Source organism: Alligator mississippiensis, chromosome 1 (assembly GCF_030867095.1).
Source record: "Alligator mississippiensis isolate rAllMis1 chromosome 1, rAllMis1, whole genome shotgun sequence".
Classification (NCBI taxonomy): Eukaryota; Metazoa; Chordata; order Crocodylia; family Alligatoridae; genus Alligator; species Alligator mississippiensis.
The window spans coordinates 201,088,959-201,116,858 of NC_081824.1; the positions used below are offsets into that span (position 1 = coordinate 201,088,959).

The 27,900-nt window shown below is 47.4% G+C and overlaps 1 long non-coding RNA gene across 1 annotated transcript in view; it reads right to left on the minus strand.

Moving 5' to 3' along the window:
• Positions 1-263: 263 nt before the first annotated feature.
• The window catches only part of LOC132245854 (uncharacterized), a 38,982-nt gene continuing 11,345 nt past the window's right edge, over positions 264-27,900 (minus strand). The window contains exons 2-4 of the long non-coding RNA XR_009457589.1: positions 12,536-12,584; positions 11,231-11,364; positions 264-1,024 (exon numbers count right to left, since the gene is read on the minus strand). This is a non-coding gene — a long non-coding RNA (uncharacterized LOC132245854). The remainder of the gene's footprint in view (positions 1,025-11,230; positions 11,365-12,535; positions 12,585-27,900) is intronic.

Sequence of the window (27,900 nt, forward strand, 5' to 3'; positions counted from 1 at the left end):
GGTAAAACATCTGTGATGTCATTTAATAAAATCATAACAGACTCTTTAACAGCTTTTTACCGTGGCATATTTCATAACATAAATACTTCTCCCAGGTTATAGAGGAAGACATTGTTTGAGCTAAAATGCATATCATTTCATTTTTTTTTTTTAAAGGGAAATGTGGCCATGCTTTATCCTAGGAAAATAGTGTTGCTGTTACTTCATAGATACTTGAACATATTTAATAAATAAATACACACTATATCTTCTTGAGTTGCTAAATTTTTATTTTTCCTGTAACAAAGAAGGCTTGACATTACACAGTAACCAAATGCTTTTGTTTTGAGATTGTTCTTGCAGTAAGCAAATGGTTCTAAAGTAGCAGTGTAAAGAATCCATTAGTGCAGATACTGCCCCTTTATAAGAGTTTAAATAGAAGCAACCCAGAAAGACTTTCCTAGAGTGTTTCATTGTACTGTATAAGTACACAGTTATTTGGTCAAAATGTACTTAAATAATATAGTTGAAATGAGTTTGCATCTTCTATAAGTGGCTTTGGCATTTTTTATGGTTGAATTATTAAACAAACAATGAAATACTCAACATCCATTGGTTACTTCAGGTGAACCTAGACAAAATACCATGTGTATAGATAATTCCAGCTGCATGACATTTGCAAACTTAAACCTAACCAAATTATAAATTAGTGAGAAATTCTGTCACTCTCATGGGACTTTTGTAGCCCATTTGTTTGTACTTAATCCTACTGAGTGAAAAACAAGTGCAATATCTATTTCACTTAATTGCAGGAGGGGGATATTTAATGTTTTCATATTTTAAACATATACTCTTCTGTAGCCTTTTGGGGAATTATTCTGTACCATTTCACAATTATGTGTGAGGTTTTGTCACTATGAAAACTATAGTATTACTGAATGCCTCCATGTTGTATGCTGTCACAATTGTTACAAGTCACCTAGGGGTATCCCTATTTGCTCCATAGTATGTAGTTGCCTTCTCTTCAGGGAGTCACCTGCCACACCTGGATGGGAGAAAATAAATTAATTTAACACAAAAGGGAGGCTACTGGCTCGCATACAATAACCAATGTCCAATTTGGGGTTGTTGTTGCAGGGCTCCACCTCCCCTCATACACTGTCCATACCCAACCTGCACTGATTTTTAAGATTCTTAGTCCACAGGGAGAGAGAGGCTGCAACTAGATTTAGACAGACTACAAAAATGGGCAGATGAGAATAGGATGGGGTTCAACGTAGACAAATGCAGGGTGCTGCACCTTGGGAGAAGGAATCCACAGCATACATACAGGCTGGGGAGTTCCCTTCTTCAAAGCACAGAGGCAGGAAGGGATCTTGGAGTCATCATTGACTCCAAGATGAACATGAGCCGCCAATGCCAGACCGCAGCCAGCAAGGCCAGCCATAGCTTGCCATGTGTCCAAAGGTGCATCTCAAGCCGGTTGAGAGAGGTGATACCCTCCCTCTATGCGACTTTGGTCAGGCCGCAGTTGGAGTACTGCGTCCAGTACTGGGCACCGCACTTCAAAAGGGATGTGGCCAGCCTGGAGAGGGTTCAAAGGAGGGCCACCCGCTTGGTGAGAGGGCAACAGGACAGGCCCTTCGAGGAGAGACTGAGGGACCTGAACCTGTTCAGCCTCTGCAAGAGGAGGCTGAGGGGGGACCTGGTGGCTGCCTGCAAGCTCATCGGGGGGGGGGGATCAACAGCAAATAGGCAGAGCTCTTTTCTCCCCAGCACCACCTGGGGTGACAAGGAACAATGGTCATAAGCTGATGGAGAATAGGTTTAGGTTGGAGATCAGAAGGCAATATTTTACAGTTAGGGTGGCCAAAATCTGGAACCAACTTCCCAGGGAAGTGGTCCTTGCCCCTACCTTGAGCATATTCAAGAGGAGGTTGGATGATCACCTGTCTGGGGTCTTGTGAACCCAGCATTCATTCCCGCCTGTGGCAGGGGGTCAGGCTAGATGATCTGTTCAGGTCCCTCCTGACCCTAGCTATTATGAAACTATAAGATGATGGGAAAATGTTTCACCCAACTTATACCTCCAGTGGGTTTGTTCCACTGTCAATCCATTCAATGTTATCAGACACAGTCTCTTTATTTTTTCTTGTTATACAATCACATGCATTAATGTACATTCCCTTCCCATAATCCTACCAATGGAGAGTTCAGAAACGAGTCCACCTCCTCTCACTGCTCCGTGTAGCTCAGAAGGGCTTATTTGTTGTTTTTCTTTCTCTCTCTCTCTCTCTCTCTCTCCCATTCTTGTTTCTCCCTCCCAGCCATCAAGTTTGCTAGGACTCACCATTACTTTCTCAGTGGTCTCGGAGTTGCCAACTACGCTTGCTGTCAGCTGGCTTAGATCCAGTCCATGAAAACTAACCTTCTCACGGTCACTCATTTGTATAGGTCTTTCTGGCTCAAAACCAATCACCTCCCTGCCTCCATTGTTTACAGAAGATCTTTGGGTGGATGCTGTTTTATGATGTCACCCTGCGCTCTGTCCTTCACATTTTCATCCTGGGTAAGTATCTCACATTTCTCTCTATAACAGGGGCTGGTAACAGCCTCCCTATTACAGATGCACATTGAGATGTGACCCAGCACTGGCAGCCTGCCAAACCAGGGACAGTGGTGGGTTGTTAGAATTTGACAACCGTCTATTCAGGAGGAATCACTTGAAGACAATAGGTTTGCCTGAGAGCTTGGAGAAAGTACTTCCTTCTCTTTCCTGAAGGGAGTGACAAAGAGGAGAGAATAGAAACAAATCATCAAGAAGACAGTAGAGGTGACAGATGAGAAAGTTTTCAAAAACAAATAAGCGTGTGTGAGGGAGAAGCACTGGACACATGCTTTTGTATAAAGTGGGGCCTGGCTTTGGCTGGAGGACTGAACAAGGTCAAAGGAAAAAAAATTATGAATTGCTTGCCTCCCTTGCTGAACACAGATGGCCACGCATTGACTTCCAAGGATGGGTGGGCTAAGAGTGGCCTTGCATTTAGGAAGGTTGTTCTTTTTCTAAAGATCTGAAAGCTCCTATTACCATCCTTCAGATAAAGCAACGTGATCAAAAACTGTGCAAAGCCTTTCTGTGACTGCATTTATCTGCTAACATCTATCACATCATGCAGCCTGAAGCTTTCTGTGACTGCATTTATCTGCTAACATCTATCACATCATGCAGCCTGAAGAAGTTTGCTATGAACCAGAACGCTCACACCTTAAGTGAAATTCTTAGGAAGAACCTGCTTAAGTTACAGCAGGGGTTTGAGGAGTCAGGACCTAAACCTGGAGTTTGGCAGTTGGTTTATGAGTTCCTGTTCTCAGGAGGGAGTGCTGGGCTGCGAAGCCAGCATTCCATGAATGAGCCTTGAATCGCAATCCAAGGACAGTGCCTGGGCTCCAGAAGCTTAGAAGACCCAAGGATCCAGAGGCTAGGTTCCCTGACAACAGTCTGGTAAAAGCTCAGAAGGGAGTACTCGCCTACAAGTTGCTAGAAGGCAAAACTTAAAAGAAAAGGGATTATCAGATCCTATGCAGCAAAGTGAATCCACAGTGATGTCTACATAATACAGCCAAATATTTAAATCTCCGCAACCTCGTGATATAATGGGGGGGGGACAAAAATTGAAACCATTTGGGTCCAACGGACTTCAAATACTCCTTCCCTTCAATCATTATAATGCCAGGCCACGTGAAACAACTTATTTTGTATTCATGTATTTTTTTTTTTTTTCAAATACACACTAAGTGATGAAAGCAAGTAGCCCAAGTACTTGCCTTCACTTCCCTCTAAGTACAAATCTTATTGACAGAGTGTCCTGTCACTATGCAGGTACTCTTTCAACATTACATTTCTATCAAACACAACCTTGTGAAACATGACATTTGAGCTTCTGGAAGATCAAGGTAGATTCATTCAGTTCCTACAGGCTTTTCATGAAGTCCATGAGAGGGTAGGAAAAATTACACTTTAAAACCAAGGCAGGTGGATATGTCTTTGCTCTCACCACAATTATAGCAACAGTAGCATCAATTAATTTGACCTCAATTAATGTTCTCCAATATTTTTCAAGCCTTCTGGAACCAACACATATACCTTTAGATCAACCTTCTTGACACAATGTTTTTGACAAGGACATGTCCCAGAATAGTGAACTTCAGGGAAAAGTTCAGGTCTGTGCTAGCCAAAAAAATGTATGCTGAACACAATTACATATATGGCTACAGTAGGAAAGAGGCATATTTAGCATGTAAGTCAATTGAACTTGCTGTTTGAATAATTTCCATTCAGGTCCTGCAAATCTTTAAGCCAGTTGCAAGTTCTTTTTAGATATTACAGCATTTTCTGGGATGCCACAGAAAACAGTAAACACAGCTGCTGAATTGATCATCCCATTAATCTAAGAGGCAGCACACAGAGCTCATGTTTAGCTGCATCACTTCAGTGAGGAATGCTAAAATAGCTTATTTCCTTTCTTCCAAAGGCTCAGAAAAATAAAAGATCCAAATGGTCAACCTGGACTGTCTTTTCTCCACTTTATTACTTGGTCATAAAGTAACAACAGTGGTGGCTGTGTGGTAGAGTTTCTGCTTACTATGTGGGAGATCTGAGTTTAAGTCCTAGCTGTTAAGGTGAAGAGGCAGGGGGAAAAATTCTTGTCGGAGTGGAGGGGGTCATTGTGTTTTTGGTCACAAACTGACAGAGAGCAGATTTAAGCTAGATATTAGGAAAATGTCTTCACAGTAAGGGCGGCCAGAATCTGGAATGGGCTTCCAGGGGAGGTGGTGCTCTCCCCTACTTTGGGGGTCTTCAAGAGAAGGCTAGATAGGCATCTGGCTGGGGTCATCTAACCCCAGCACTCTTTCCTGCCCAGGGCAGGGGGTCAGACTCAATGATCTGTACTCCCTTCTGACCCTAGCATCTATGAATCTATGATCACTTCTCAATGCAAGAAACTAATTGCCTTCCTAGCTGGGAAGAAAAAAAATATGCCCCATTAGCCATGAGGACACTGAATTGGAACAGAGGGGAAAAATCATTCCACCTCCGATTGTAGATCTTGACAGAAACAGTCAGGGGATCCAAAAATGCTGAGACAGCTGGGCTTCTACATGTAAAACAGACCCCTCCTTTTTGTCAGTGAAGGCCTGTGAGGAGCTGACAAAGATAACCATGCTGCTTTTCAAGAAAGTAAAGTCCAGGCAGCTCTCAAGAAGCCATCATTAGATCATTGCAAGCTCCCCAACCTCCCTTTCCCACACAAACTTGTAAAGGAATTAGTAGGGTGAATATTTTCATGGATCTTTTTGCCATCAAAGCTCCTTCAGTTTCACATTGACAATAGGGGAGTTTAACAAAATCAACAGAAAGATGCATCTGACTTGAATGCACAACATAGCACCAAGGGCCAGGACTCCATTAAGATGGTTTTGCTCATTAGCTTGACTAGGGGTGGGCAAGAGGGGCACCCACCCTGGAGGCCAAGTTAGGAGGGGTGCTGGAATCACCATCCATCCTCATGGAGTCCATACCCTGGCTGAGAACTCTAAAACAGTTCCAAGTCATTGCCACTTTAAGAGCAACAGCTGGGGTGGGCAAAGCGTGTGTGGCAGCAGCAGCAGCTCAGCTGGGACTGTGTAGGAGTTTCCAGCATGGATAAGGCTGCTGCCCCCCATCACCCTTCACTCTTGACCATATGCCTCACTCCCCAATTTTCAGAATTGGTGGCAAGAACTCACTTTGTCTCATTTGGTTGCAAGGAGATGCATACTCTGCTGATGCTGAATATAGGAACTCCATAGAAGCTGCAGCTGGTACAATATGCAACAGTTCATGTCTCAGGGGGCACATCTACATGAGACAATTACTGCACAGTTGACTAACTGCACAGTAAATGACTCAGCATCTACACATGCGTTCCTATTTGGGACGAAACTAATAAATTCCACAGCAGGATAAGACTTGTAAATTCAAGTCCTCCCCTGCTGTGGAGTTTTTTGTGCACAGCAGTGCATGTGTAAACTCTGAGCCAGCTGGCTGGGGCACAAATAGGTTGGCCATGGCCATCATAGAGGACAGTCCAGTTTTGTACTCCTCTGTCCTCTATTGATACGAAACCCAATGCCTTTATGTCTTCTCTTCAAAAGAAAAAATAGAGGACATAAAGGTGTCCAGTTTTGTATCAATAGAGGACAGAGGACAACCGGACTGTTCTCTCATGGCCACCCTAGGCACAAGGATGCTTCAGTGTAGGGCTACCTGCCAGCTAGGCCTGCACTGAAGCACCCTTGTGCCCCAGCCAGCCTCTCCACAGCACATTGAGCCAGGAGTAGCAGCCCCAAGCTGGCAGGCTGACCCTCCCAAACTGCCTTGCCAGCCAGGCCTGCTGTGAACCAGCTCAACATGCTGAGGTTGGGCACCCGTGTAAACTGCACACCCAGGAGCTTCCTGGGAACAAAAAAGGGTGGAGGAAAAAGCTCTGCAGTTTATTGCTGCATGTTAATGACTCGTGTAGACTCACCAAGGTAGAAGAGATTAATGAAAGCGCGTTCTCCCTATGGTTCCTATGAGCCATAGTTGCCTATTTATTTCCAGAATCGCTTTGAGGTGTTGGTGGTCATTCTGAAATCTCTTAACAAGCTAAGTGAAGTCAGTCTTCTCAAACTGTGTCTAGAAGGCTCCTAAGAACCATGCTGTCCAGAGACAGTGCTGCTGCCAGAGTCCCAGATGCAGTGCTAGGAAACTGCCGATAGGGATACTGTTTGTTGAGGGCCCTTGGCTGGGACTACTCCTGCTCATTGTGATCGAGAGGGGCCAAGTTTGCTCTCTATGGACCACAACATAAAGTCCATCTCAGCAATGACACTGTGAGACTGGCCAGTACCAAAGAATTTCTTTTTAATAGTATCAGCTGTACCACTTAATGGAATACTCTGCGTGTACTATTAAAAGTGTTCTTTAAAAATGTATATGTGCATTATCTTAAGAACCCTGAAGCATAGATACCAAAGTGAGGGCACATTACACATGCATATATAATGCTTCTACCAATATTACCTCCCACATAGGTTTCCAATAGGAACCTTCCTGAATCTCTAGGGATTATATTGTAGTTAGCAGCTCCTGAGGCCCAGCTTCTTTTTTTGCCTCACCATATATCCAAATTCCCCAAACCTACTTAACAAATGCTTAGTGCTCTATCCTGTGTCAGTTTGCTCCAGGTAAGAGGAGGGGAATATCTGACTCCAAACCATGTCAAATAATAATAATTGATATTGGTGGTGATTATACTACCACAAATCGCATTTCTCTGGGGACCTGGAAAGGAATAGTCCCAGACTCTTTCCCTTTTACAGTAGATATCTCTTTAATGATCAAGTCAGTCCCATTGTATACATCTAGGAACTGCTTGTTTATGTCCTGAACATTGATTGCTAATTGGGGCTCTTATTCTCTGTTATTTAGCTCAATTAGCTCAACAAATTTCTGTCCTTAAAATGGCTTGGTTTAGCGGAGTTTGTTATTGTGCAGACATTGGCAACAAACACCACTGTTCTTTGAAGTAAGGTAGTCAGTAATCTCTGTATGCAGTACTCTGTCGTGATCATTTTTGGAAATCAAATATAATGCCTTCAGACTCCTGTTAAATTTCATCACAATAAAGTCTTTTATTAATCGCTTATCAGTTTAATGCTTTTGATTTGAAATTGGTCTCTCTTTTTTTTTCCCCTCCCTTGCTGGATATAAAAAACAATAGGATGGACAGGGCCAAATCACTCTTATGGGCACAAGAAGCTAATTGTCTAAAAACAAGAGATCATTCAAGAGCAGGGGAGACGAAGGACAGTAGCAGGAGCATGAATATACAAAAGTGCCTACTGTTAAGGGCACTGCTTTAAGGTTTAAATTTGAATCACATTCCCATTGGAGGTTCAAATTTTATAGAAAGAGTATACACAATAGGGTTTCAGTGTTTTATGCTAATTTCATCTGACTTCTCAGGATAGTCATGATCACAGCATATTTGAGCCGGGTGCAGGAATGACTTGCTTTCCATACTACGTGCAAATAAAATGTTACACTGGGTTGTTTTGGTTTGGTGGGGTTTTTTTTGTACTCTGCCATAGTAAACAGAATAGCTTGCCATATCTAGGCTCTGATTTTAAGATCGTGAGCTTGATCCTCGGCTTGAAATGCTATTATTGTTGGATCTTTGCCTCAGACTAAAGGGATCAGATGCCGGGAGGAAGAGGAGGAACCAAGCTAAAAATAAAGTGAAACAAAATGCTGTTTATCACTGGGGGGTAAATAACACTTTTGCAGATGACTTAGCCTTAGGTTATTTGCGGCCAGATATGACTAGTACACTTCAACCACCCAGGTGAAAGAATGCTATCTGTAGGAAACCTGCTGCCTTCCTAATATTGTGGGGTTTGTGTTCCAGCAGTAATGCTCAACCCAAGGACAACACCAGCAAAAAAAATGGGCTCCATTTTCCAATATGTAACTAGCAAAGAGCAGTGTCCATGACACACTTGGAGAGAGGTCAAGTTACTTTGTAACCGAATGCTGGTGGGCTGGTGCCCACTGCTATGAGGCACAGCAGCACTACTCTGTGATGTTAAGATGTTGTGGAACATACAGAATTGTTTGAAGTGTGTGTTCATTTTAAAACACCCACATTTGCATTAAACAAGATACTAAAACTAAAAAAGTAATAAGGCAGCTGCTCTTAGTCCTGAAAGAGAGCTCCCCCCTTTTGGGTGAAGTCTGATCTACACATGGTTGAGATTCTTGTTCCTTTTTCTGAAACATCAGCTAACTGTCAGAGCTGGGCTACTGGATAAATGAGATCCAGTGTGGGAATTTTTGTGTTGCAGTAAGAATGATAATTAATTGACAGTTGAAAGCTCAATGTTTGAATACCTAAACATTTACAGGAAAATTTGCTCAAATAACTTGTCTCTGGGTGAATCTACACGTACGCTTTACTGAGGAGCTGACTAGCTCCACAGTAAAGCATCACCGTCTACTATATTAGGGCACAATAAATTAATTAACTCCCCTGTCCGGTAGAAATAGTATCCTACAGTGGAGCAGGCAGGGACTGGGGCTGGCTGGGCATGAGGTTGCTATACTGTGGGGGTTGTCTGGCGGCTAACCCTGCACTGTAGCACCCTTGTTTCCCAGCCAGTCCCTCCACAACACATTGAGCAGGGATGGAACAGCCCCGGGCTGGCAGGCTGACCCCCCAGATACCCTGCCACCTGGGGCTACTCTACCCTGGCTCAACATGCTGCAGGCTGTGGCACACATGTAAACACTGCACCCAGGAGCAATAAACTCTGGTGTAAACTGTGCCAGGGTTGATTGCAACATCCTAATTGCATGTGTAGATGCACCCTCTGAAAACATAACAATGCCCATCAAAAACTACACAACTTCAAAACTCACAAAAAACTTCCAAAAATATTTTTAACAGTGGCCAAGGAAAGATAACATGTATGTCTCCACTGCCTAACCAACTACAGCCCCATTGGGATAATACTGATGAAACTTTCAAAGAGCTCAGTTAAGAGACTTTTTTTTCCCCTAGTCTTTGTAAATATTTTTGTGTGTAACATCTAAAGCGTTAGAGACTCAACGTATAGAAATATATATGTATACTCACTTAAATCCATCTAACTCAAAGATGTAATATAATTTTCTAAAACAAGGCACAGTGTCTTTATAATGAGAAAATGTGTATATAGGAGAAATGTATATGTATTAATGCTGTATCTTTGAGTCAGAATGTGTCACTGACAAAACTCCTGAACCCTTCTCCCAACATAAACTGGGATGGATTATGTGTCTCTTGAGGTTGATACAATACATCTAGAAAGAAAACCTGCCAGGACTTTGCATAGTGTTATCATTTAAATTGATATAATTAGTTAGGTTATGATGCTTTTTTTATTGTAAACAATTTCAGTATTGTGCCTCTGCTAATGATAGCTAAATTCAGGGCTTTGTAGATCCACTTTCCTTTTGCAGCAGTAATTGGTTAAGTAGAGGCAGGTGTTCTCTTCGGGTGATGTGTATTTATAAAATGCACTCAAGTCCAGTTTCCTTGAACAGGAATATTTCATAGATTCATAGATTCATAGATGTTAGGGTTGGAAGGGACCTCAATAGATCATCGAGTCCAACCCCCTGCATAGGCAGGAAAGAGTGCTGGGTCTAGATGACCCCAGCTAGATGCATATCCAACCTCCTCTTGAAGACCCCCAGGGTAGGGGAGAGCACCACCTCCCTTGGGAGCCCGTTCCAGACCTTGGCCACTCGAACTGTGAAGAAGTTCTTCCTAATGTCCAATCTAAATCTGCTCTGCTCTCTGCTAGCTTGTGGCCATTATTTCTTGTAACCCCCAGGGGCACCTTGGTGAATAAAACCTCACCAATTCCCTTCTGTGCCCCCGTGATGAACTTATAGGCGGCCACAAGGTCGCCTCTCAACCTTCTCTTGTGGAGGCTGAAAAGGTCCAGTTTCTCTAGTCTCTCCTCATAGGGCTTGGTCTGCAGGCCCTTAACCATATGAGTGGCCCTTCTCTGGACCCTCTCCAGGTTATCTGCATCCCTCTTGAATTGGGGCGCCCAGAATTGCACGCAGTACTCCAACTGCGGTCTGACCAGCACCCGATAGAGGGGAAGTATCACCTCCTTGGACCTATTTGTCATGCATCTGCTGATGCATGATAAAGTGCCATTGGCTTTTCTGATGACTTCATCACACTGACGACTCATGTTCATCCTGGAGTCCACTAGGACTCCAAGATCCCTTTCCACTTCCGTGCCACCCAGCAGGTCATTCCCTAGGCTGTAGGTGTGCTGGACATTTTTCCTCCCTAGGTGCAGCACTTTGCATTTCTCCTTGTTGAACTGCATTCTGTTGTTTTCTGCCCACTTGTCCAACCTGTCCAGGTCTGCTTGCAGCTGTTCCCTGCCCTTCGGCGTGTCCACGTCTCCCCATAGCTTTGTGTCATCTGCAAACTTGGACAGAGTACATTTCACTCCCTCGTCCAAGTCGCTGATGAAGACATTAAAGAGTATCGGTCCAAGGACTGAGCCCTGCGGGACCCCACTGCCCACACCCTTCCAGGTCAAAACCGACCCATCCACCACGACTCTCTAGGTGCGACCCTCCAGCCAATTCGCCACCCACCGGACTGTGTAGTCATCCACGTCACAGCCTCTTAACTTGTTCACCAGTATGGGGTGGGATACTGTGTCGAAGGCCTTCCTGAAGTCTAAGTATACGACATCCACCCCTCCTCCTGTGTCCAGGCGTTTCGTAACCTGGTCATAAAAAGAGACTAGATTAGTCAGGCAGGAACTGCCTGCCACGAACCCGTGCCGATTTCCCCTCAGCATAATTTGTCCTGCCGGGCTCTCGCAAATGTGAGCCTTGATAATTTTTTCAAAGACTTTGCCAAGGATGGAGGTGAGACTGACTGGCCTATAGTTGCCCGGGCCCTCCTTCCTCCCCTTTTTGAAAATGGGGACCGCGTTGGCCCTTTTCCAGTCCTCCGGGACTTGGCCCGTGCGCCACGAGCGTTCAAATATTCCCGCCAGTGGCTCTGCAATGATGTCGGCCAGTGCCTTCAGCACCCTCGGATGGAGCTCATCCGGGCCTGCTGACTTAAAGGCATCCAGTTCTTCAAGTGACTCTGCACTATCTCAGGGTCTACGCATGGCAGTCTGGCACCTTGCTGCTGCCTCTCTACAACCCCAGTGAGAGACTTGTCGTGCCCCTCCCTTAGGAACACTGAGGCAAAGAACTCGTTGAGGAGTTCAGCTTTGTCCCCCCGTCCGTCACCAATTGCTTCTGCCCATTTAGCAGGGGTCCTATTCCTCCCTGGGCCTTCCTTTTACTCCCTATATATCTAAAAAACAATTTCTTGTTGTCCTTTACTTGGGATGCCATCCTCAGCTCCATGGTAGCTTTGGCCCATCTAACTGCCTCCCTACAAGCGCGAGCAGAGGAGGTATATTCATCTTTGGTGATCTCTCCCTGTTTCCACTTTTTATGTGCTCCCCTTTTGGCCCTTAGGCTGCCCTGGATTTCTCTGGTCAGCCAAGGAAGCCTCCTGGCCCCTTTCCCTCTTTTTCCTCGAATCAGGATCGTCTCACTTTGTGCCCGAAGGATCGTTTCCTTAAGGCACAGCCACCCTTCTTGGGCTCCCATCACTTCAAAATTTAAAAATGGCATTCATGCAGTTCCCTACTGCAGGCACCTCAGGTCAGGCACTGCTGCCCTGTCACCAGAAACAGTTGTCTTCTGCCAGTAGCATTGATTTTACTATGTAAATAAATACAGATGTGCTTTTTACAATGAGCTGGCTAATGCACATAAGCCAGTGGTTTTTAACCTGTGGTCCATAGACCCCTGGGGGTCCACAGATTATATCTAAGTGGTCTGTGAAAGATGACTATGATCAATCAAAAGTATATGAATTCCCACACTTACAATTTAAAGGAATCCACACCTCCATTCAAAATTGTTTAGGGACCTGCAACTGAAAAAAGATTGAAAACAACTGTCATAAGGTATCTCTCTATAAGAACTCCAGTGGGGATCAGGCTCTATAATTTTTCCTGTGATGTTGCTAAATGACCTCAAATCGGGAATATAATATTGACCGCGCCTTGCCATATCCTGGTAAAAAGAACATGCACTTTGCTCCCAACTAGGATATTATAATGAAAAAGCTAGTGTGCTATAACTACCTGGCTGAAGAAGAAAAATTGAAGACATCTCTCTTGTTTTTTTCTAGGGCCTCAGTTCACATCTCACTGTTTCCTAGACTCTGTGCTGTTCAGCTCAGTTTAACTAGGAAACCCTCAATTTAAGGCCACTTGCTGAAATCATCTGGCCTATCCACGTGGCCCTGAGTATCTATCCACTTTTGGAAAATCTGCTGTACAGCACAAAGGAGCTTCAGAGCTCTAGGGATACAAGTTGTAACTGTGTTGGTCTGCAGGCAAAAATAATCAGAACTCTTGGGGGGTGATACATTTTATTAGACCAACTAGACAGTTGCAAAAACAAAATTCTTTATTTGCAAGCTTTTGGGCACACGTGACCTTCCTCAGGCATAGGAAAGTGCAAAGATTATAAAATTTCTCCCAGGTGGAATATGAATTTTAATTTCCACCTGGGATAAATTTTACAATCTTTCCACTCTCTTATGACTGAGGAAGGGCACATGTGCCCGAAAGCTTGCAAATAAATAATTTTGTTTTTGTAACTGTCTAGTTGGTCTAATAAAACATATCACCTCCCCAAGAGTTCTGATTACTTTAGAGCTCTAAGCACCCAAAGAGAGTGCTTTAAACCCAGAGGCCATTAATGATTCCTTTGTGGCGAGATTGCCTATCTTTGCCCAGTTCCTCGGGTTTAGAGAATTGCCAAAGTGATTGGTGGGACGAACCTACCAATCAGAGACCAGCAGAGGAGGAGCCTCGGGAGGAGTCCACCCCGCCCCTACGTTGGGGAGAGGCGAGGAGTGGACCTAATTGAAGACTGTGCTCCACCTCCCCACAACTGGCCAGTCTTCAATCTTGGGGTGGAGCCCCAAAAAGGTATATAAGGAGCTGTGTGCACAGCATGCAGGGGGAGACAATGAGGGACGGAGAAGAAAGAAGAAGCCAAGGCTGAGGAACAGCTACGCAGGGGGTGCTTCCAGTTGCCCTGAAGAGCCCAAAGACTCTGCCGTTGGATGGGAGTGGCAGGCGGCTGCATCCCAAACCCCTCGCCACGAGATAGCACAGTAAGCCAGTGCAGGCATTGCTGCATGGAGGGTGCAAGAGGAACTGGGACCTTGGGAGCTGCTCGAGGCAGCTCAGGTCTCCAATCCCGGCATGAGGCTAGCACCAGTGCAGATGCCACTGCTCAGTGAGTCATTGTCAGGCTGAGGGCCCTTGGAGGGGACAGGGGATGGTTTGGGCCGCATCCCCCTCTGCTGGGCATGAGGGACCATGGGCAGTGCAGGCCCCACAATGCAGCAGACCTGTACTGGAGCCCCAGCCCTCGGCATGCACAAGGCAGCCCAGGCCTGCAACCTGCTGAAAAGGATGAGCCATCTGGGCATGTGAACAACCCATGCACCCCACATGGGGACTGAGAGCACCCACTGCAGGTGCCACTTGCCTAGCTAGGGACGAAACACTGGGAACCCTTGCTGGACCCCTACTCACCAGGAAGCGTGAGTTCTCAGGCAAGGGGTTTCCCACTGGGGAGGGACACAGTGAATAGCCCCATCAAGGGCGGTTTAAGAGTGGGTATTTGGGATTACCACACGTTACATTTTGGAGTGTTTGTTAATTGCTTGTTGTATTTTCTATTTTGGAGAGTTTATTAACTGCTTATTGTGCTTTACGTTTTGGGGGTGCTTACCTATCAATTGCTAGGACATACTTACCCTCTGAGGATCCATGAGTGAGGTTTCTTTTGTGGGTCTTGGGGTCTGCTATACTCACTTGTTCTGTTATTTGTTGACTTGAATATATTATATGTAAATATTTAGCTTTATCACCCATCAAGATTATTTTAGCCCCTCCCATTTTATTCTGCATCTGAATAAACCATGTATAGTTAAGATATTGTATCCTGGTCTTCCTCTATAGAGACACCAGAGAAGGGGAAGCTGTGAGCAAGCTGCAGTTTCCATCTCCAGAATGTATACCCTGCAGACCATCCCCTTCTATTGGAAAGGGGGGTACACACTCCAGTACACCCAGGTTACACTTAGGAAGGCTATGACCTGGTACCTGAAGTCTTTCTGTTTGACATCTTATTCCAGATGTTCAGTAGCCCTCACTGACAAACTATTAATATATGGCCCTGAGTAGGCAAATCATAATATCAAATCTCCTGAATGGAGCAATGGCAGGAACTCAGGTGGTTTCTTTACCTGACCTGTGAGTACTTACTACCATAGTGAGGTTTTTTTTAACTTGAAACTTGATTCCTAACAAGCTGTGGAAATGTGGGCCTTTGGGATGTTGCCAGGAAATTGAGCTGCCTCTAATCTAGGATATGTACAAAAGTTCAGGGAGGTGAGGAGGAAGTTAGATCATGTTTAAAATGACCACCTGATCTAGCTTAGTTCACCCACGTGCAGCCTTACACTTCCCTAGTTAGGTCAATCTAAGTATGAACTGTACAGAAGTTCCAGTAAGTTTAGAGCAGTCCAAAAATGGCTGACCGTATCTAATTTAACTGTACCTCAGAGGTGCACTAACTTAGATAGGGTATACCTAGACTGATCTAACTGAACTTCTGAACATTCCCAGCCCAGCCTCAGGGCTGAGAGAGCCCAGCCGTTGGTTCCAGCCCCAGGGCTGTGCTTTTCCTACCCTCCCCCTTGCACTGGGCTATTTCTAGTCCCCCAGCTGTTCCCCCCACCCACAGGTGGACAACATCCCCCTTATGGGGCAGCCAGCCCTCCCTCTGAGCCCACCAAAACCCTCAATCCTGCAAACCACTCCTGGTGCTGTTTTTTTACCAGTATTCACTGGTTCCAGGAGCCAATGGGAGTAAGTCAGAGTGGCAGGAGGGGCAGGTGGGACTGAGGGCAGGGGTTGGTTCACCAGGCAGGAGTTTCGGGGCTTAAGAAGCTAAGATAGCCCTGTAACAGGGAACCCTAGCCCTGTTACTAGGAGGCAGGGCTGCCCCTTTAAGACCCAAGTCTATAGGAATACCAAGCACCAGGAGGGTAGGGGTTAATAGCCCAACCACTCAGGCCAGTCAGCTGACAGGAAGGGGATAGGCCTCTGGGCACATATAAACCCCAGGGCCTAGGCTGGCAGGAAGAGATCTCTGGCAAGTGGCCAGGGGCAGACCCCAGTGCCAAGAGGCACAGCAACCGGGGGTAGGCAGACCCCAGGACTGGGGGGTGCAGCACCAGGGAGTGAGCAGACCCAGTGCCCTAGGGTGCAGGTCAGCATTTATATACCATCTGTGAGGCATGGGCCACTATGTAGGGAAGGTTTGGAGTGGTAGACAGTGGCCCCTAGTGCCAGGGTAGTAAATGGGCAGCCTCCCTCCCACCTGAGTAACATTATAATTATTGTCTCATCAAGGCACAGCAGGAGAGAAAAGTGGGTGGGTAGCCCAGAGACAGAGGGTCAGGCCTATGTTAGACAGGCCTAGGGATGGACCCCTGTCACAAGCCCCTGATTCTGGGGGAGAGAGCCCGCCCAATCCTTACAAATGTCCCATGGAGCCACCAGCCCCCTCAACAACCCTTAGTTTCATAGTTTCATAGTAGTTAGGGGTCAGAAGGGACCTGAATAGATCATCTAATCTAACCCCCTGCCACTGGTTGGAGCACGCATTGGGATCACATAACCCCAGACAGGTGGGATCACATAACCCCAGACAGGTGTTCATCCAACCTCTTTTTTAATTTACCCAAGGTAGGAGTGAGGACCACTTCCCTAGGAAATTGGTTTCAGATCCTAGCTACCCTGACAGTGAAATAGTGCCTCCTAATCTCTAACCTGAACCTATTCTCTAGCAGCTTCTGGCCATTGTTCCTCGTCACCCCAGGTGCTGCTGGGGAGAACAGGGCTCTTCCTATTTGTTGCTGATCTCCCCTAACAAGTTTGGAGGCAGCTACCAAATCCCCCCTCAGCCTCTGCTTGCTGAGGCTGAACAGGTTCAGGTCCCTCAGCCTCTCCTCATGGGGCCTGCCCTTTTGCCCTCCAACCAAGCTGGTGGTCCTCCTCTGAACCCTCTCAAGGCTGGCCACATCCTTCTTAAAGTGCGGTGCCCAGAACTGAACACAGTACTCCAGTTAAGGCCAGACCAATGTCGCATAGAAGGGGAGTATCACCTCTCTAGACAGGCTTGAGATACATCTTTGGATGCATGGCAAGGTGTGGTTGGCTTTGCTGGCTGGGGTCTGGCATTGGTGGCTTATGTTCATCTTGGAGTCAATAATGACTCCAAGATCCCTTTCCGCCTCTGTGCTCACAAGGGGAAAGCTCCCCGGCTTGTATGTATGCTGTGGATTCCTTCTCCCAAGGTGCAGCACCCTGCATTTGTTTACGTTGAACCCCATCCTATTCTCATCTGCCCACTTTTGTAGTCTGTCTAAATCTATTTGCAGCCTCTCTGTCCCTTCAAGTGTGTCCACCTCGCTCCACATCTTAGTGTCATCAGCAAACTTAGATAGCGTGCTTTCCACCCCCTCGTCCAAGTCGCTGATGAAGATGTTACATGGTGCAGGCCCAAGGACCGAGCCCTGCTGGACCCCACTGCTCACATCCCACCAGGTCGAGTACAACCCGTCCACCACTACTCTCTGGGTACGCCCCATCAGCCAGTTTTTGACCCATCCAACTGTGTAGGCATCAATGCCACAGTTGCTTAATTTATTGATGAGGATAGGGTGAGAGACAGTGTCAAAGGCCTTGTTAAAGTCTAGAAAGATTACATCCACGGCGACACCATCATCCAAAGATTTAGTTACTTGGTCATAAAAGGCAATCAGGTTGGTCAGGCAGGACCTGCCTTTGATGGAGCCATGCTGATTGCCCCTGAGCATGATCTCCCCTGCAGGCCCCCCACAGATGTGCTCCTTGATGATTCTCTCCAAGATCTTCCCGAGCACCGAGGTGAGGCTTACAGGCCTATAGGCTTACAGGCCTATAGGCCTTGGGTCCTCCTTCCTCCCCTTCTTAAAAATAGGGACCACATTAGCCAGTTTCCAATCCTCCGGCACCTGGCCAGATGACCACAAATGCTCATACAGCTGGGCCAAGGGCTCCGCAATGACCCCTGCCAGTTCCCTCAACACCCTTGGGTGGAGGGCATCTGGACCTGCAGATTTAAAAATGTCTAGCCCTTCCAGAAGATCCCTAAAAACATCTGCACTGACTGAAGACTTGATAGAGCTATCCCCAAGATTGTCCCTGCCTCTGATAGGTGGGATATCCTAGTCTCTGTTCAAGAAAACAGATACATTGACAGATTTCTGATACAATCAAGCTGTTTCCTCCACATCTGACTTTCTTCAAAAACTGGAAGGCAGATCCCTTGCTGTGTTTCTCTGTGTGTCCAGAAGGAATAATACATTGACACTAAAGTTGTCAAGAGCAGTGGTCCGCAATGTTTTCTTGCAGCTGGCCAAAATGAATCTGCTTAAGTCCAACGCAGGCCAGCGCTAGGATCCAGCTGCTGCTGCTGCCGCTTCTTCCCACTGCAGCATGGCATGGGAGAAGCTCCCTGCTACCTGGTCACACAACGCCCTCTGGCTTTGGGAGCTGGATCTATTGGCTCTGGGGAACTAGATCCAGCCCACAGACCATAGGTTACCAACCCTGCCTCTAGGAATCACAGTTTTACTTTTTTAGTATGACCTCCATTTCTAGGCATTCTTGTGTAGGCGTGAGGATAGAATTTGGGAGTGTCAGCTAAGCTCTACCTTCTGAGTTGCACATGGAACGCAAAATCCTCAACTAACATAAACTGATGCAATTCTACTAAAGTCAAGAGAGCTATACTGTATTGATTTACACAGGCTGAAGATCTACCACAGTAACTCATACCAGATTATTCTTACCCAGAAGGGCACAAAGGGCCAAGTCCTGCAGCTCCTTCAGGAATGGCTCAAGATTGCATGATTAGAGTCAGGGGGGGAAAAAAGAAATTCATTAAAATTCAATGGAGCTATACCAGTAATAAATTTAGCCCATTTGTTTTAAAGCTGTCCACCTCCCTGTCAAGAAGGTTTTTTAATAAATCCCAGTACTTAATGAACTATTGCGATGGTCTTATTCCAATTAGTCTTCCTGAACTGGTAATGCATTAGAAAAAAAATTAATTTTAGCACAATTCTCCCTGCTCACCTTTCTCACAGGGAATCACATCAAACTCCTTCCTCACGTTTTATTACAAAAATGTCATTATAGAAGATGATTAAGAGATTTTAACAGGCAGCTACAAAAGAATCATTCTTATTACACAAAGTATGTGGTGAATATCAAGGATACATTAAAACAATTGTTTGTACTGTTTGATTTGCATAGCACAACTAATGTAATAACATCTTTGCAAATTACATTAATTATGACTTTGTCTTGTATTATGGTATCAGTAATAAAAGCTTTTTTTATAATGTAAACGTGGCAGTTTCTCATGTCCCAGATTACACAGTGTTTGACCTAATTATCACATCAATTAAAAAACATAATAAAAACAATTTTGCTGATATAAGCCATTATTGAAAATACACGAGTGCAGTTGTTGCAATCTATATTAATCCTGCACTGAGTAAAGACAGTGAGGATTTCCTCAAAGAAAGCACAACCATTGCATATTTCAGGCAATCATAGCTTACTATAAAGTTGATGTTTCATAACTCCATGGTAGGCAAATAGTTTTGCCTTTCAGTATGGGTTAAACCTTCTTTCAATTACACTAGTAAAATCTACAGTCACACAACTGCTTTCAGACAAGTGAGAGCAGGATATGGCTGACTGGATATGAAAACATATTTTAGACCAAATCCTGCCCTAGATAGGATCATAGGAAAGTAGGGCTGGGAAGGACATCACAAGGGCATCTAGTCCATCCCTGACTGAACTATCGCAGCCAAGTGTCTATCCAACCTGGTCTTCTCCACAGTATATCAATATAGCTACACCACAACTTCTCTAGGTGAAGGCTGTTCCAGTGCTCGATCAACCTCAGTCAGAAAGTTCCTCCTGATCTCCAACTTAAATTTCTTCTGCTGCAGCTTGAGGCCTTTGCTCCAAGTCCTGTCTCCTATAGCTACAGAGAAAAGCCCATCTCCATCCTCTCTATAATTGCCCTTTAGATATTTGCATAGCATGCAAAACAGGGAAAGGAAAGGAATGTGAGTAGAGCAGGGGTGGGCAAAATATGGCCTGTGGGCCAGATGCGGCCCACCAAGCACTTCCCTCTGGCCCATGGAGCCCCTTCAAAACCCAGGTAATGGCAGCTGGCTTTCTAAAAGCCTCCAGCGGCAGTCAGCAGCACCTCAGGCTGTTTACTTGGGTTCTGGTTGCCACGCAACCAACCCTGACCTCAGCCTGACCCAGCTGGCCTTGCCCTGCCCCTGGCTCAGGCCATGTGTGCAGCTTGAGGGGCAGGAGGGGTGGGGCCAGAACCTGTGGCACCAGTGAGGGGAAAGAGTGTCTGGACTGGGTTCTGCTTTGCTGCACGGGACTGGAAAGGGCCCTGCCCTGCAGGTAAGCCCAGGAAAGTGGTTGCTGGGCAGGCTTGTGCCATGCCGCTCGGGCGGTGCAGGGTCGGGCTGGGCTGGGCTGGCACTGGGGAGGGGAAGCAGCAGCTGGGCCTCAGCTCCAGCCCAGTCAGCAGCAGGGAGGAGAGGTGGCGGTGGAGTCATGTGCCACTCACGATGGGACAAGCCCGGCTGGAGTGGCAGGGGCTCAGCTGCACTTTCCCCCTGCCTGCACCAGTCAGTCCCGAGCGGCACACGGCTCCACTGCCATTTCTGCTGGCTGGTGCAGACCTGGCCAGGCCCGTCCCGTCCAGAGCAGCATGCAGCTAAAGCCAGCTTCCCATGTGCTGCTGGGGACAGGATGAGCCCAGCTGGGTCAGCACTGGCCAGCAGAAGCGGCAGTGCAGCCATGTGCCGCTTGGGACTGACCAGCGCCGGTAGGGGGAAAATGCAGCTGAGTCCCTGCTGCTCCAGCCAGGCTCGTCCCATCCCGAGCAGCACATGGCTCTGCCACTGCTTCTGCTGGCCGGTGCAGACCCATCTGGGCTCCTCGTGTCCCCAGCAGCACGTGGGAAACTGGCTTCAGCCGCATGCTGCTCTGGATGGGACAGGCCCAGCTGGGTCTGCACCAGCCAGGAAAAGTGGCATGCAGCTGAAGCCGGCTTCCCATGTGCTGCTGGGGATGGGAGGAGCCCAGCCAGGTCTGCACCAGCCAGCAGAAGCAGTGGCAGAGCCATGTGCTGCTCGGGACAAGACGAGCCTGGCCGGAGCAGCAGGGACTCAGCTGCATCTTCCCCCTACCTGCGCCCTTCAGTCCCAAGCAGCACATGGCTCCACTGCTGCTTCTGCTGGCTGATGCTGACCCAGCCGGGCTCATCCTGTCCCCAGCAGCACGTGGGAAGCCAACTTTAGCTGCATGCCGCTTTTCCTGGCTGGTACTGACCCAGCTGGGCCTGTACCATCCAGAGCAGCATGTGGCTGAAGGCAGCTTCCCATGTGCTGCTGGGGACGGAGCCCAGCTGGGTCGGCACTGGCCAGCAGAAGCGGTGGCAGAGCCTCCTGCCTTTTGGGACCAGCTGGCACAGGTAGGGGGAAGTGCAGCAGCACATGGGGAAGCCACCACTTGATAGGGGATGGGATGGGATGGGCTGGCCAGGTCGCACTGGGGAGGGAAAGCTGTGGCTGAGTCCCCTGCAGCTCAGGACAGGAGGGGTCCCACAGAACTGGAGGGTGCTGTGCTGGTGAGGGGACCTGGGCCTGGGCTGGCTTCTGTTGTGCCACAGGGGGAAGGGGTGGGGCAGGCTGGGATGGGTCAGGACCAGGTCATGCTGGCACCAGTGATGGGTGGGGGGGTTGGCCAGCTTTTGATGCCTGGGGCCTGATGGGGTGGGCTGGGTCCTTGCTTGTGGGAGGAGTCAGGTTCCAAGGCCACCTCTCCAAAAGGAGTACTTCCAGGGGCAAGGGGAGGGATGTCCGGTGGCAAAGGTCAGGAGTTAGGGGGCAGGACTTCTGGTCCCAAGAGGGCAACCAGGGGGTAGGGCAACTAAAGGGGCAGGGCTACCCATGCGGCCCTCGACAGCTTGCTGAAACTCATCAAGTGGCCCTCCACCCAAAATAATTGCCTGCCCCTGGAGTAGAGCCTCCAGAGCCTCCATGAAAAAGTTTATGAGGAGAGCCAGTACTGTTAGGCCCAGCTGGGGAGGGTCTGTGGGTTTTAGCAGGGATCTATAGTTGACTAACAGCTTGTCCCTATTGCAAAGACTTTATTCGTATAGCCATACTGGTACAACCCTCTGTAGTGGAGGTGCAGTCTACATTGGTAGGTGAATGACATAAGTGGGGGGTTGTCAAGCAGGGGTACGCATACCCCTGGGGATACTTGGGAAGACTCCAGGGGGTATGAGGCAGTGGTGCGGAGAAGCGGGAGACGCTTCTGGTTTCGCCATCGGCACTTTGGATTTTGCTGTTGGCATTTCCAGTTTTGCCGCTGCACATGGGAGACACCCCACTCTCCCAACTCATCAATAAACCCACTTGTCAATTGGCTGCCGGTCACCCCTGCCCTTGTCAACTGGCCCCCTGGTTGTTTGACCTCTGAGGGTAGACATGATACATTGGCAGATAGGCAGATAAATACATACCTCCACAACATTTACATCTGTTTTGTATACTAACATAAATTACACCAAGATCGGGAAAAGACAGATGTATCATTATCCCACGGTAGTTTGCACAGTAAGTGGGTACAACTGGATTTTACCACCAGGGCTAGGGACAGACATTACGCATAAACCAGTTTAAGTGATCAGAAACTGGTTTAAATCTGTAACGGAACAGATGTTCAGTGCACATAAACCAGTCTGAAAATGGCTGAAACCGGTTTGAGATAAACCTGGTTGAATGTAGTATCAGACTTAACTGGTTTGGTTCCAACCGGTTTATGCAGCATCTATCCCAGACCCTTGGCTGGTTTAATCTAAACCCCAGCATCCCAGCATGCTCTCTGGGCTGGGCAGGGCTCTCTGCTCCACACCAGAGCTTGCCCCTCCCCTCTGCTCCCTGGCTGCAGCTCCGGTACAGAATTGCAGGCACAGCAGGGTCTTCTGGCTTCCCCCTGCCCCCATCTCACCACTCACTGCTTAAACAGAGATCCTTTCCTCCTGTCTCCCACACCTGTTATCAGTGGGAGGACTCCTCCTTAATCACAGCATCCTGCGGGGCCTGGTCACACCCCCTTCAGCTCAGCCCCCTGCAAGGGAAGGGAGGGCTGCTCTAGCACCCCCAGCTTCTAGCCTGAGCCACTGCAGGCATGTGCCTGCATGTCTGGGATATCTGTGCAGTTACAAACCAGTTCAGCCTAGCCAGGTTAGACTAACCTGCAAAGATTGAATCAGTTGAGGCTCAGGTTTTTTGAATGTCTGTCCCTAGCCTGGGTAGTGGAGGAGCAGGCCTGTAGCCATTGGTTTACCTATACCAAATGGCTACATGGGAAGGATATGAACAAACAAAACTTAAACTGGTGTAATTTATATTGCTGGAGTTTACCCATGATTCCTTATTCAAAGGATGGATTTTTCAGTAGATTGTGCAAAGCTATCCTGGTTTAGAGCTCTGCATCATGTCTGCTACTTTTTACACCAAGGCAAACATTTCATCTGTTCATTCACCCAACTAAGCAATTCTGTCAGAAGGAAACACTAGCAAGAGATATGTTGATCCCATGTATCTTCCTCCCAGCCAGCTCTAGGGAAGCCCACTCTGGCTAATAAGAGAAAGATCATACAGCATCTCTTTGTTCCTATGGCTACCTTTGCAGAATTTAGATCTTGGTTTGTGAACAAATTCATTAGTAAGATGGAGCTTAGTAAAACCCATTTTTGGAATTAAAACAAAATGCAAATACATTTTCTTAAAGACCTTAGTTCTGCACTTTTAGTTCTCAGTTGCTTTTAATAAAGTCTAACATATTTTAAAATAGGCAAAAGCCACTATCAAATAAGAAAAATACTGCTTGGTCATTATGTGGATTTTTTTCACCTGTGGAGCTTGAACTTGACTTTAATGGAGTTACTATGGCTTTCTGTTAGTGTAACTTGTCACAACCCAGTGATTTTGGTGCCTCAGCACTATGGAATTTTCTTGTCACATGAGAGCCTCTTGCACAGTGAAGGTTTTTGCTGCATAAAGAACCCGCGTGCAGGAGAGAGTTCCCGCCAATTTGCAGCTGTCTTTTCAGGGTGCATTTTCCCTTTGCAGCACAGGAGTGCACGGTGCAAAGAGTTCCCGCTATTCGAATGCAAATTTGTATCCCGCTATTGGCTAGTGCTAAATTATTCACACGTGGCGGCTGGTAATTGGCTTGCTAGCTGTTTAAAAATTCGCACGACTTCCGCCCAAGTCGAAGAACTTTGAGCACGCTGCAGAGTGCCTCTAAAGAGATCCGACTTGCGGCTAGCTGGTCGATAGACTGATCACCTATCGATCCTTCTTCCCGTCGCCGAGTGCAATCCCAGACGTACACTTTTCCCGCCGGCTTAAGTTACGGACGGATTTGCTGGCTTTGGCCTCGTCAGCTGGAACATCTTACATTGTTGTTCAGACAACCGGACCGTTTCCGTCGCAACCACCCGCGACGTAAGTAAAGTTTTTACCACCATTAAACCTCGTCTGCCTCTCCATTCACCAGCCCACCCTGACGAACGAGCAATTTCTAAATCACCTTGGGTCGGCTCCAGCCGGCCGAGACATGGCGACGAGGATGGGATTAAAGGGCATGGTGATGGAGAAGAACTTAGTTGGGTGCTGCCCCTGGCGCACCAGGAACCGCCACGTAGAGAATGCTAACGATCTATGGGCGTATGTCGCTTACCACCAGGCGATAGAAGGGGATGAAAGAAATATTGATGGCTACTTCTCCGTAAAAAGAGAAGAAGCCGTAGTGAAAGAATGGAGAACAAAGCTATCCCTTGGGGAGTTCGGATGCATAATGGGGAGCGACCGGGTTTATTATCGACCCCCGGAGGAAACATCAACCATATCCCTAGCCAGGGTGAAGGTGCGGAAAGCAGAAAAGCTGACCCCCGCTCAAGAGTTCGCCCAATGCACCCGATACTTAAAGGAGGGGGGGGAACCCACCCCCGCGGACTGGTTCAACTGTCCGGATTTGGTGCCTGAGTCGCGGGGCCATGAGCTCCTCGTTCAGCTATGGGAGGATTTGGAAACTAAGGGCCGTCACAAGCCAAAGTGGGGTCTAATTAAATGGAAAAAGGGAAAGATGATAAATGTGCTGTTCCGTGCAGTAACGGGCCTACTAAGGGAATACGCGAATTTGGAGGCTCAGATGCACACTGCGGGTAAGGAGTCACTGGAGCGGACAGCAAAGGGCTCCAGAGCAGCGTTTATTAACAGTGCCAGCCGCGTGATGCTGTTAGCAGAAAATGGCACCGAAAGAAGCGCGAGCCATCCAGGGAACCCAGAAAAGAGGGGCGGAGTTTCGGAAGATCCGGCGGGGATCCGCCTAGTGACTCCACCCCCTGAGGTGACGTCGTTCCCAACGGTTACACCTCCTTACCACGGGGAGGGGGCAATGGGAGGAGGGATATACCCAAAGCTCCTAGATAAAGAATTTAACTCTCTCTCTACTGCAGCTCACCCGATAGCTGTGACGAAGCATGTTGAGGATGAAGAAGGTACCACGCGTACCACTGTTATCTCTTGCACATGCACCCAACCAGAGATACAAGAGCTTTGCAAGGAATCTAAAATAAGGCCGGAAGAAACCTTGGCCACGTGGTTAGGAAGACTGATAGTGGAATTTGGATCTGACACTCTGGATAAGGAAGAAGCGAGTGCCCTGACACGACAAGCAGCGTGGAGCGGAGGGCGTGCTACTGATTTGAATGTGGTCACGGACAGTGCCCACTGGCCCATCCCGCTCCCGGCGCTTGTGGTAGGACAGGTAACCCACAAATTTCACACCTGGCACAAGGGTTGCCCGCAGAAGGCTACTGCAGAACAACTTCTCCTGGCTATAGTTGGAGTGTCGTAACTCTCATGGAGCCCAAGAACAAATCCAATGGGACTAACAGCAGTCCAGCGTAAAGAGAGATGGGCTCATCATCACCTATCGGACCCCGAGACAATTCCAACGCCCTTGGAAGCTATAGATGCCTGCGTGGAGGTATACGGAGGAGCGAATGCTGTTACACTCCGACTCTGCTTGAACCCGATGGCAGGTCAACCAGTGGGAAATCTTTTAGGCCATCTCCCACGATTGCAGGCACTCATGAAGCAAGGTGAGGAAGCTTCTAATGACATAAGGGATCGACCTTCAGTGCACCTAGCTGCAACATTGAGGCCTAGGCGTCAAGGGTATACCCCTCGGCGAGAGCCATGGGGGTCACCTCCAAGGACCCCAAAAGAAAGGACCCCAAAGGAAAGAACTCTGAAGGAAAGAACTATGTTCGGATTTCTTCTCACTTACTCCGGACTAACAAAGGCTCAATTGAGACTTTTGGGAGACAAGGCCCAGGCCAGTATGGCTGAAGCATTGGGATTTAATTTCGAGGACTCACCAAAAAACGAGTAACGGCCGTCGGCTCTGCTGGTGGCCTTCACCAATTCAAACCCGATCCTACTGATTCTCGTCCATACACTGAACTCACTGTTTACAACCCTACCGATCCGGATGACCAACAACAGGTATCCTTCCTTCTCGATACTGGAGCTCAGACCAATGTGATTACCTCAATGATACCTCATCAAAAGACCACCAAGACGATCAAGGTACAAGGGCTTAACGCTATCGCCGTCACAACGAAGTTCAAGTTTTGGGTTCAGGATCACCGACATCCCCTAGAGGCTGTTCTAGGGGGCATCAACATTTTAGGAATCCCGGGGATAAAAGCGCTTGACCTTAAAGAACAAGTGCTACGGGCATTACCCATTATTATCCCAGAACAGGACTGGCATCGACCAACGCTTCGTAACACTTCCACCTGGCGATATCGGCCAATCCCAACTAAGGATTCTCTAAAACAGTCCCTTACTGACCTTCTGCAGCGACTCAAGCGACGAGGCTGTATTAAGACCGTAACAGCCAGCACCTACCTATCATCAGGATGGGAAGTTGCGAAACCTGGGAAGCCTGATGAAGCCCGGTTGGTTGTGGACTATAGAGAAGTCAACAAAAGGTGTCAGGTACTTCAACAACCTAATCTGTCTACTCTGCCACAGTGTATGTTTAAGATGGCACAGTTCCAGCAAAGTCAGTGGGTCGGAGTCACATTGGATCTGAAAAATAAGTTCTTTTCCATCCCAATAACTGACCCAGAAGGAATACTAAATATGTGTATTGATGGCATCATGTACAGGTGGACAGTTTGTCCGCAAGGATATCGCAACTCTCCATCATTAGCCACTGGTGCCATGAATAACACCCTGAAGAGTTTTCAAGCCTTGCACTCTCTTCCCCCAGAAAAAGAATTAAAAATTTGGAGTTATGTTGATGATATTGCCATCATGGGTCGCGATAGTTCTGTAGTTGCCAGTGTAGTAAACCAACTAGTTGCTCACCTTCAAAGTGAGGGATGGACAATCAACGAGGAAAAGTCAAGCCTACATCCTGTAGATGACATTACGTTCCTTGGCACTCGATACACTGGTTCCATCCGCCACGGAGTCTCGCATGAGGGTCCTAACATCGATCCGCTAAAAACATTCCACCCTGTCACTAAGAGGCATTTTCAACAGCTTTTGGGTCATCTAAATTGGTATTGACATTATGTTGAACCCAGCGATTTGGCACTCCTCACTAAATTACAGCGACAGATTCGTGACAAGTCCCGAAAGTCCACACCTTGGACAGAAAAGGATCAGCAGAGTCTGCTTCGCCTGCTAACCACGATTAAAGGTACGCAACTCCATGCCATCGATCTGGGTGAGTCACTAACCGTAACCCTTGGATTCACCACCAACCACGTGTGGGCTGTCGCACATAACCCTCACGATGAGCTAGTATATACAGCCCATAAAACGCTTCAAGCGGCACAACATTGATATGGAGCTGTAGGAAAAATCCTCCTAGCCGAACAACTGGTGGAGCCGTTAGCAAGCGGGC